The following is a 9,021-nucleotide window of genomic DNA, read 5'->3' as shown; positions in this document are numbered from 1 at the left end:
GCCACACACACCCCAGTGAGGCTGCGGGAGGGACGCGCCGCCTCCCGAGGTGCAGAATTTCGCAGGGCACAACCCACTCCCGTCTGCTCCTCCAGCACCCCGTGACCCAGGACGGGCGGGTTTCCTGTGCCCCACTTCATAGAGGGGAACATGGAGGCTGGGGGGAGCTGAGTGAGGGGCTTGGGGTCCCCAGCCACACGGTGTGGCTCCAGCTTTGCTCTGATGCCACGCGCCGCACGCACTCCTTTACTGGGATGCATCCTGCCCCGCCGGACACTGCTGTGCCCCCTCCCAGGACAGCAGCAGCAGCACCCGGCCCTCCTGGATGTCCCCCTGCCCCTCTGCGCCGCAGCCCTCATGACTCACTGGGAGGCCAAAAGGAAGCCACAGGTGATTTTCTAGCAGCACCTCCCGAAGCCCTGGGGTGAGGCTGGGCTGTTCTGCCTGGGAGCGGCGCTAGGGGAACCTCCTGAGGGGTCCCAGGAAGGCCCCTGGCCTCCTGCCTCCCCACCCCTGATTTCTTGGATCCCTTTCTTGGTCAGTGAGAGCCGACCGGGTGAAGTCACCCCTGGAGGAGGAGGGAGCTGAAGCAGCCGGTGACTCACTCACACGAGACAGTGGGCGGCGGCCAGGGCAGAGTGGGACTCCCCGTTGCTGGCTGAAATCCAGACTGAGCCTTGGCCCGAGGTCTCCCTGACAGGACTAGGGCGGAGTGGCAGCTGCCGAAACCTGAACTCCCCCGGCCTACCCCTGTCCCTTGACCCCACGCATCTAGTAGGTCAGCGCCAGAGGAAATCCTCGAAGAAAATGGGCGTCTCCCTTGCTGAGCACAGAACCGCAGTCAGCCCTTTGTGCCCTGTCCCTGGATGAGGACAGGAAGGACGTGGGGGAGAGGCAGACCCACTGCAAAGCAGCCCAGTGAGCATCTGAGAAGCAGCACCTGTGCCCGGCACAAGGGTACAAGGCGGGGGGCCGTGTCGCCAGGCAGCCCAGGGTCGTGCCAAAGCCCAGCAGGTGTGGGACGAGCGGGGCCAGAGCGGGAGGGGCTCAGGGGAGCGGGGACCTGCGCTGAGCTTGAGGTGTGGCTGGGCTGGGAGGGTGGACACAGGTGTGTTTCCTCTGGCCATGCAGGGGTCAGGCGGTGGTGCTGGGGAAGAGGATGTGGGAGGAAGATGGGGCTGGGATGAGCGGCCAGGGCTGAGCTCAGCAGGTATTGGGAGGCGCCATGGGGCTGTGAACATGCACAGGTCGGGAGGCTGGGGCGGGGGCAGAGCAGGGGACGGTCCTGGAGCCAGCAGACAGGAGGAGGCATCTCTACAGCACCCCAGGCTTAGAGACAGGGCTGGCTCACCTCTAAGGGGGCCGTGGGAGAGAGAGAGGTAGGCATCAGGGCTGGCCCGCCCCGGCCCCAGGAATACACGGGAGTTGAGCTGTATGAGGGATGGCCAGCCTAGGGCAGGGCAGGAGCCACGGGGTGTCCGCTCCTCTCTGTGGGTTTCGGTGTGGGAGGAGGAAGGACAAGCTCCTCGTGGAAGCAAAGTGGCCCGAGGACCCAGGGGCACAGTGACCTTGTGGGCAGGGCCGTCCCCGAGGCCTGCTGCATGCAGAGGAGGTGGCCCCAGTGGCCAGCCTGTGCCAGGAGCAGGTCCTCGGGGGGTGGGGAGTAAGTCTCCCAGGGGCCGAGCTCCGTGAGCGTGCGTGGCGTGGACACTGGGCCTGCCACAGGGAGGCTGGTGTGGGCAGGAGGCTCCCTGGGAAGTGGAGAAGCGCTTTCTGTGAGCTCGTTCCAGGGCACTGGTCAGCCCAGCCCGGGGTCTCATGGCCACGCAGGTCAGCAGGAAGGGGAGGACACCCCACCAAGGAGGCAGGAAGACGGTCTCTGCCCCGCCTGTCAGGCGCGGAGGTGGGACCCAGGGTTTGTTCTTAGCAGGCCTCCTCTCCTCCTCTGCCTCACAGGCACTTCTGGGATGGGAGAGGCGGTATCTGCAGGGCCCTTCCCACAGGCAAGTCTGTCCATCTGCCACTGCCGCTGCAAGGGGCTACAGGTCCCCTGGTGGCTCTGGACCCCCTGGAAAAGGGAGGCTTGAGCTGCCCACTGCACCCTTGACCCCTTCTGAGCCTCTCAGCAAAGTCCCCATCCACCCTCCTCAGGAGGTCCCAGGGACTTGCCCACATGGGCACCCCATGCCCTCAGCCAACCAACCCCACCATGGCCTGCACGCCCGCCCCTCCCTCTGTCTCCTTGGGGCCCTGCGCATGTTGGCACAGAACATCTCCCTGCTGGGTGACCTCTTCCCTCGAGTGGCCCAGGCCAAGTGCAGCCTTCTGGGCAGACACAGGCAGCGGGCATTCCGACTCACAGAGGACTCACCTCGGCGTACTACAGCGGCCTGGCAGAGCCCAGCCTGCGACAGGTGCCTCATACGTATCTGTTGAGTACACCAGTGAATCCCAATCCCCCAGTTCGTTTTCTACCCCACAGGCCCAACAACTGGGTGGGGTGGGGGAGGCATTTCGCTGGACGCCGTGGAGACGCAGTATCGTCCGGGAACCTGAGTCTCCGTAAACCCCAGGGTTGGACGGACCAGTGCCAGCAAAGCTCCTTCGCAGAGAGGAACTCATACGCGAATCCCCGGAGACTCCTAGTTCTCATACAGAGCTTGTTTTTCTCTTCCATTTTCAAAGACCGGATTCTCACAGGTCTGCTTCTCCCGGGGGCCACGCCTGCATTTCTGTGAACGATCCCCAGCTGTCCCTAATGAAACATGCTCCTCCACTGAGAGGGAGCCCAGCCCCACTCAAGCGGGTCAGAGCTCGTCTGCAGGAGGCTGTGTGGGGGTCACGCCACCACAGGACGCAGATCTGCCAGAAGCCTGTTTTATTGCACTTAACTAATTCCCAAGATAAACCACTGGGAATTTCCATGTAAGCACTTAGGCCTCTGTTTATGAGAATCTTTGATCCACTGAGAATGTTTAGAACTCACTGAAGCATCCCTGGCCCTGCCCAGCATCAAGCCTTCCGAGATGCATGAGGGCGGGGAAATTGTCGGCCTGCGCTTAGTCTGTGGGGATCCAGGACCCCAGGAGGGGACCCCAATAGGAAGCCTCTGACCCCCAGTTGGTGGGGTCTCTGCTGGGACTCTGCAGGCTCCTGCCCGTGGCCAAGTTCATGGCTGTCTTTTCCAGAGCTGTGCTGGAGCCCTAGACAGCCCCACGGAAGGGCCCACCTTCCTCTGCCCATGGAGGAAATTTGCAGCCATCCGTGACGTGCAAACTGTGGCTTCTGATGGACTGCTCCCCTTCCACCAAAGCCCAGCCACTTGGTTTGGAGGCCACTGCCCCAAATGGCCCCTCTCCAGTCACTGAGCTGCAGTTCAAACACCCCACCCCTCGGCTCTTTGAGCAGCCAGCCTGTCTTCTTGCTCTGGGATGGTTTCTTCAAAACCCTCTGGAGTGTGTCCAGTTCTTCTGTTATTTCAGGGTGTTTTATTTCCAGCACAGATTTCCATTTCTGCTACCACCGGGATGGAAAAGGCCTCTTCTCTCCGATTCCCCCCATCCCAAGAATCCAGTTCCTTCACTAATCCTGGGTGCAGACATGGTCTCTACGATCCAGAAGGCTGAGTGAGGTGGAAACGTCAGTGCAGCCTGCAGCTCACCTGGTTGTCACTCGCAGATCGGCCTCGGAAAGCTCCAGGAAGTTGGTTTGGGATGGGCTGGCCGTCCCACACACATGGTGGGAGGGAGAGGAGGCTGGAGCTCCAGCCAGTGCAGCGCCGTGGCCCCTGTTCTGTGGTTCACTGGGGTGTGAGGCCTTCCTCGGGCTCAGAGAGGGGGCCTCCAAGTCCTCATCCACAGAAGCCCTCTGTGCCACCAGCAGGGAACAGCCAGCAAAGAGCCTTCGCCCTGAAGATCCAGGCGGAATTCTTGGTTTCTACAGCTGCTCCCTGCCTCTCCCCACAGCCATGGGAAGGAGAGTTAACCGAGGCAGCCCCCACCCGAGACAGACCTACACAGGGCCAAGAACTTGCCCCGTGGTAGGGCTGGGGGAGGAGCGGCTGGTGGACGTTGTTTGTCAAACGCAGGTGTCACTTTCAGCTCATTAATTTCACTTCTCCAGGTTCTCAATCCACCAAAATGAGCTCTTTATAGAGGCCAGGATCGGCCCTTCTAGAGGACAGGCTCATACTTCCCAAAGCTTCAGGACTTGGGGTCCTGTGGCTGCCCATCCGTTGGCGGGACAGGGTAAGGCCAGGTGTGACATCAGACAAGTCCCCCGCCTCTGGCAATTCCTTAGCGGGGGGCATGACCTACTGTGCATTCCAGGGCTGGGGCACATGTACTTACCCCTTAGCCTTGGAGCACAAGCCTCCCCCAGCCCAAAATGGAATGGGGACAGCCTCTGCCACAGGGAGGGGCAGGTGGTGCAATGTGAGGGGCGGTGGCACCCAGGGCTTTTCTCACAAGGAAAAGGAACCTTGAAGTGTTTCTCTCTGCACACTTTGCCTCACTCAAAGGCGGGCTCCTTCCTCTCTCACCCCCATCAGCAGCTGAGGCCTCAGAAGGGCCCACCTGTGTCCCGCCCACCATGCGTGAGATCGCTGATTGCCTCCTGGGGTAGTCGCAGCGTGCTCGAGCCTCTCCAGACCCCATCACAGCTGTCAGAACCAGGAAGCCCCGTCAGGCACCAAGACCCCCAGACACTGGACTGGGCTCCCCATTTACTTGATCCTCCCCGCCGTGTTTCTGTCTTCCCGGGGCTGCAGGCGTTTCGGTTGTGGCTACATCACACCTGTGTCTGCCTCCGTGGCCACGCAGCATCCTCCTTTTCTCCGTATCTTAAACTTCTTTCTGTTCCCTCTTATTGGGACCTCCTGATGCCATCAGATGCCGCCCCACCATGGTTCAGAACAATCTTTCCATCTCAAGATCCTCAATTCAATCACATCTGCAGAGACCCTTATTTTCCATGTAAAGTAGCATTCATGGGTCCCAGGGATTAGGATCTGCTATCTCTGGGGCCAGTACACATGAGTCTGAGATTTGATCACGGAGAAAAGAAATGACGGCATTTAGCTTTATATCCTAGTACACAGGGAACCACTGAGTATGATTGAGAAGAACATCAAAAATCACGCGGTTTTGTAAAAGAGTAAAGCCTCTCCGCTCTCCAAACCCAGCCAATTTCTCAAAATTTGTGAGAGCGGCGTCCTCCCAGCAGCAAACACAAGGGACACATGTGTGCACCCAGACCAGCACCTACCACTCTAGACAGTCCCCAGAGCGAGGCTCAGGACAGATGGCCGGAGATGCAACCTTGGCCAGGGGCCCAGCCCTCATCGAAACCCGCTCGGTCCAAGGCCTTAGGCTGAGCCAGGCATCGTGTCGTATTATGGAAACACTCGTTCCCTCATTCAGCCAAATGCTTTTTAAAGCAACTTTTTGGCCAGGCACGGTGGCTCACGCCTGTCATCCCAGCACTTTGGGAGGCCGAGGTGGGAAGATCATTTGAGGTCACGAGTGTGAGACCAGCCTGACCAACATGGTGAAACTCTGTCTCCACTAAAATACAAAAAACACTAGCCGGGCATGGTGGCGGGCGCCTGTAGTCCCAGCCACTCCGGAGGCTGAGGCAGGAAAATCACGTGATCCCAGCAGGTGGAGGTTGCAGTGAGCCAAGATCTCACCACTGCACTCCAGCCTGGGTGACGGAGTGAGACTCCGTCTCAAAACAAAAAACAAAAAAAAAGTGACTTTTTATTCTAAAACACTTTTAGATTTACAGAAAAAATACGTAAATCTGTAAACGTCCTGATGGGGCTTGTGTTCTAGGAGTAAGACATCAGCTCTGCTGCTCAGATGTCCAGGAGGGTCTTCGGCGGAGCCTGGAGCCCCCCCACCCCAGGGTCAGGGGTCTCTCCCTGGAGGGAGGGATCAGCGCCTGGAGTTTCAGGAGGCTGCTTCGGGGCCACGGTGTGGAGACCCTGGGAGACGGGGGTGAGTGCAGGTGGGGGTGAGACGCAGAGAAGCGGCATCTTGGGAGGAGAAAGAACGCGGTGCCCGGGGGCGGCTGTCGGGTTGGGAGATCCTGGGGCTCATAGGGATTCTGGGGTCCGCGGGAATCCCTCCGTTTGGAGGCTGGAAGGGCCCCCAGCTGCCGTGGCCCTGGAGAGTTCCCAGAGTATTTCCTGACGAAGTGAACAGAAGACCACAGCCTTCTGCATCGAAGGAGAAGCACGCGGAGCATCCGCATCTATCAAGGCCCCAAAGTGGAAAAACCTGTTGTTTTTCCCCAGCAGCCCGGCTGGAAACAATGACGGTTTTGTTTCGCAGACTCCGCAGAATCTGGCGGGCAGAGGGATGAGGGCGCGGGATGCGGCAGGGAGGCGGCTGAGGGAAGGAGGGGGCGTCGGCCCTTCCTGAGCCACCGAGGACACCTCTCCGGCCTGCTTCGGGGGGTGCGGGTAGGGGGGGTGGGTCGGCTTGTCCGGGAGGAAATCCCACAGCTTCCCACTCACCAGCCGGTGGGTGGCCGCGAGGCCTCATTCCTACGACTTTCTTCTGCCTTGTGGCATGGCTTTTTCTTTTCCCCTAAGGAAAGTTTGCTTAAAGAGAAAGAGACATGCATACCATTCTCTGGTCCTTTGAAGGGCTGAGCTAAGCTGGGTCAAGAGGAAATGGCGTGCCCAGTCACCCCCGAGAACAAAGCATTCCCACGAGTTTGGTGAGGCAAGTGTGTCTTCTCACCTCAAATCTCTACCACCCCACGGATAAGGCAGTTCAAATCCAGGCTCCACCACCACCTGCTGTGTGGGTTGGGCAAGCTATGGACATCTCTGAGCTTCGGTTCCTTGAGTGTAGAATAAGCATCACATCTGTGTAGGAGGGTTACTGTGAGGGATGCTGTTTGTACATCTCCTGCTGCCAGAATACAAGTTCCATGAGGCTGGGGCTGCATTTTCTCCATTGCTGCAAGCCCTCCAAAATGTCAGCCCAGTTCATCCCGACCGCAAGGACCATCACCACCATCATTGTCACCCTCACCCAAACGCTCAAATCTCCAAGTGTCTAAACCCATGGGTCTGTGTCAAATGCTACCATGCTTAGCGTCCCCAAAGCTAGAGCCACCACGAAGAAGTTTCTCTCCAATATTACTGCCTTAAATTTCTAGCCCAGAACCCTCAATAAACTTGGGCACCTTTAGTGCTGGGTATCCTTTAGCCGATGGCTCCAGGGCCCCATCCCTGGCAGAGAAGGCCATCGGCAATGTAGGGGGTAAGCTGGGAGGTGGCGCTGAGCCGTTCAGCCCCGCTGAGCTGTGCTTTCTCGTGGGAGCGGCCCCTCCCTTCCAGGAAACTTCCTTGAGCAAAATCCTCAAATGTCAGCAGGTGATCTTGAAATCCCTTCCTCTGTGACCCAGTAATTCAGAGATCTTAATGATGTTTCCCCAAAGTTAGAACGTAGTGGTTGTTCCCTAACACACACACACACACACCACACACACACCACACACCACACACACCACACACACACACACCACACACACCACACACACACACACCCACACACCACACACACCACACACCACACACACACCACACACACCACACACACACCACACACACCACACACACACCACACACACACCACACACCACACACACCACACACCACACACACACCACACACCACACACACCACACACACACCACACACACACACCACACACACACCACACACACACACCACACACACCACACACACACCACACACACACCACACACACCACACACACCACACACACACACCACACACACCACATACACACACTACACACACCACACACACCACACACACACACCACACACACACACCACACACACCACACACACACCACACACACACCACACACACACCACACACACCACACACACACCACACACCACACACACCACATACACACACTACACACACCACACACACCACACACACACACCACACACACACACCACACACACACCACACAAACCACACACACACCACACACACCACACACCACACACACCACACACCACACACACACACACACCACACACCACACACACACACCACACACCACACACACCACACACACACCACACAAACACACACACCACACACACACACACCACACACACACCACACACCACACACACACACCACACACACCACACACCACACACACACACACCACACACACACACACCACACACACCACACACACCACACACACACCACACACACACCACACACACACACCACACACCACACACACACCACACACACACCACACACCACACACACCACACACACACACCACACACACCACACACACACCACACACACACCACACACACCACACACACACCACACACACACCACACACACCACACACACACACCACACACCACACACACACCACACACACACCACACACACACACCACACACACACCACACACACACCACACACCACACACACACACCACACACCACACACACCACACACACACACCACACACACCACACACACACACACCACACACCACACACACCACACACCACACACACCACACACACACCACACACACCACACACACCACACACACACCACACACACACACACATACTCTTTCTCTGTGTCTCCCATAATTTTTCTGTTTCTCAATTATGTTTCTTTCTCTATTATGTTTGTCTGTTATTTCTTTGAATTGTCAATGCCTGCTTCTACTGGTCTGTACCAGGTTCTATTGCAATCGCCTCTGGTTGGGGCAAAACTGCACATTTAGCTATTTTATGAGTGCTTCCTTGTATTTCATAGAGGGCACCAGAGCCCTTGTGGCATGTGGGTACACGGGTCAGAGGATGCAGACTGAGAGGAGTTTCTGGATGCACATTCTATTCTCATTCTGGAGCCAAGGAAGTGAGAGGGGAAAAGGGAAGTGATTCTAAGCCTTTTGTGGGGTCTCATACATAAATCAG

General features: G+C 57.7%; 1 long non-coding RNA gene across 2 annotated transcripts; it reads left to right on the top strand.

Annotated features, from left to right (window-relative positions):
- Window positions 1-667: 667 nt before the first annotated feature.
- LOC129457798 (uncharacterized) lies at window positions 668-5,181 on the top strand. Of its 2 annotated transcripts, none has more exons than XR_008649377.1 (3): window positions 668-918; window positions 2,701-2,925; window positions 3,189-5,181. It is a non-coding gene; the product is annotated as an uncharacterized lncRNA (long non-coding RNA). The 2 variants fall into 2 exon arrangements; XR_008649378.1 differs by having other exon boundaries at window positions 668-1,014; window positions 3,499-5,181.
- Window positions 5,182-9,021: the final 3,840 nt, after the last annotated feature.

Source organism: Symphalangus syndactylus, chromosome 11 (assembly GCF_028878055.3).
Source record: "Symphalangus syndactylus isolate Jambi chromosome 11, NHGRI_mSymSyn1-v2.1_pri, whole genome shotgun sequence".
In the NCBI taxonomy this organism is placed as follows: Eukaryota; Metazoa; Chordata; class Mammalia; order Primates; family Hylobatidae; genus Symphalangus; species Symphalangus syndactylus.
This window is presented reverse-complemented; position numbering and strand designations above follow the sequence as displayed.